Source organism: Chrysochloris asiatica, unplaced genomic scaffold (assembly GCF_000296735.1).
Source record: "Chrysochloris asiatica unplaced genomic scaffold, ChrAsi1.0 scaffold00124, whole genome shotgun sequence".
Lineage (NCBI taxonomy): Eukaryota > Metazoa > Chordata > Mammalia > Afrosoricida > Chrysochloridae > Chrysochloris > Chrysochloris asiatica.
Window position 1 is genome coordinate 8,017,874 of NW_006408642.1, and position 2,435 is coordinate 8,020,308.

Consider the following 2,435-nt stretch of genomic DNA (forward strand, 5'->3'; position numbering starts at 1 on the left):
ACTATAAGATCGGCAGTTCAAATTAACCACCTGCTCCTTGGAAACCCTAGACAAGGTTGCTATGAGTTGGAACTGACTTGATGACTCTTAACAACACAACAAAATATCACAGGTTTATAAAAAAGGAAACTTATTTTACAATATCTAATTCAAAATATTTATGAAGATTTTTATTCCAAAGTTGTTATAAACATGAAGACCTGTTGAAATGAGAGCATTTCATTTATTCTCTGCAATTTAAAAATGATTTAACCCATGAGCATACACATGTGGAATAATTAAAAATCAAGTGTAAGAGTATTAATTCAATGCCATTTGGAGGCAAAATTACATTGTTACCAATGTTACTTTAGGAGGCCTATTACCAATCAGGGAGTCCTGGTATGGTGCTGTAGGATAAGCACTGGACCACAAGGTTGGTTTGAACCACAAGATAAGTGGTTCAAACTCACTGGTTGTTCCTTAGAAACCCTATACAAGGTTGCTGTGAGTCAGAAACGACTCTATGGCACTTAACAACGACAACAATTACACATCAGAGTAAATAATTTTTCTTCAGAGCATTTTTTTAAAAGAAACCCATGTAAATCTCATGGGGGAGGGAAACCAGGAACAGACTTATATTTCCCTTTATGTTGCAAAGACAAAAAACAAAGCAATACAGATACATAAATAGCAGTATACCTTTCACGGTACTGCTGGTTTCTTTGTGCCACATGTTTTCCTGGGCTGAGTTCTTTTTTTTTTTTTTCCTTGTCAGTTTCTTCACTGATTTAATGTTTACAAAATCTTCATGGGTTTTCTTTTTCTTGATTTGATGTGAAGGTATATTAAGTTTCTTTGAGGTATCCCTGTAATTTATAAATTCTTCTCCAATATTAAACAGTCTGTTTTATCTTGAAATCTACTTAACGTCCTTGCCATTTGGAATTCTGTAACTATACTTCTTCCTCTTTTGCTTTGTAGTTGTCTTTATCATAGATCGATACCTCTGGTTCCCTATTTTCAGTTTTATACTTTTGTTTTACTCTGGGTACTTCTATACCTGGATTGAATTCTGGGTGTTGTTGCCATGTATGTCAGATATTTTTATTCTTTTTTCTGATTACTCTTCTAGCTTACTAGTATTGAGAGATTTATCTTCAAGCTCACTAATTCTGGCTTCCATTGATTCAAATCTACTCCTTTGCCCTTTCAATGTATTTTGCATTTCTGAGATCTTAGTATTTATCTTTTGGATTTCTGTTTGTAGGTTTTATATTGTCTCCAGTCCTTTATCTATTTTGTTCAATTGTTCCTGTAGTGCTTTTCTAAATTCATCCTTGTTTTCCTCAACCTTTTTGTCAGTTGTTTGAAGATACCTAAATATTGGTGTGATGCTGTTGGCTAATGTGTCAGACTGCAGAGTCATTTGAATTGCAAGGTTGGTGGTTCAAACTCATCACCTGTTCCTTGGAAATCCTATACAGGGTCACTATGGGTCAGAATTGACTTGACAGCACTTAACAACAACAACCTAAATATTTTTCTCCTGTATTCTTTCTCAGGTAGTACCAGTGCCTCTTTTTCCTCAAAAACATTTTCTAGCTCTGCCTCTTAGTCATTTGTTTGATCTCCTCTTTCTTGTTTCTTCATGTGAACAGAAATTTTCCACTGCTTTTAAGGCACTGTAGTGTTGAATTTGAATTAAACTAGTGAATGTATGTTGGTGTATTCTTAGGCACTCACCAAGTCCCCTCTGGTGGGTGTTATCAGGACACGAGCTTGTGCGTGGTTCTCTGTTCACTGTCCATGCAGTTCAATTCAGAGTGAATTTAGTTGATGTTGGTTGTTGTCATTGCTCTGGTGTGCAGCAGCTGGTATTGACTCTAGCCTAATTGGTGGGGTTGTAGAGAGTATGGTTGTGACTGGGCTGTATGGCTGTAGTTGCTGTCTCCTATTGGGTGAGGCAAAAAGAGAAAACACACTCACAAGAGAGAATGAAAACAAACAAACCAGCAAACAACATTCAAAAAATAAAAGAATAATGAAAAAAGAAGAATAAACAAAACAAAGCAAAAGCAAAATCTGGCAACAGCTTTCTCTCCACCAATAAGTGGTATACCTCTGCGCCACCTACTGGCCTCTTGCCTTCATAGAGAAAGTTCTCCCACTGCACCTGTCAGGTTTTCACAGTCTTTCTCTCCCCACCCCTTTCCTACCCCATGCATTCATTTAGCCAGTCCATGACTGACTGGGGCCACCTTTGTAGATTTTGAGCAGGACCTGCCTGAGTGGAGTTATTGTGGATAACTCTTTCCTCCTTCAATGGGATTCACAACCTTGGAATCCACCTCTGACATCTCTGACTGCTGGGAAAGCCAGAGCCTTCCTAGAGGCATATGTTGGTGGAGGCTCACCTTGCTTGTGGTCACCAGGGGAACGTGGGGAACAAG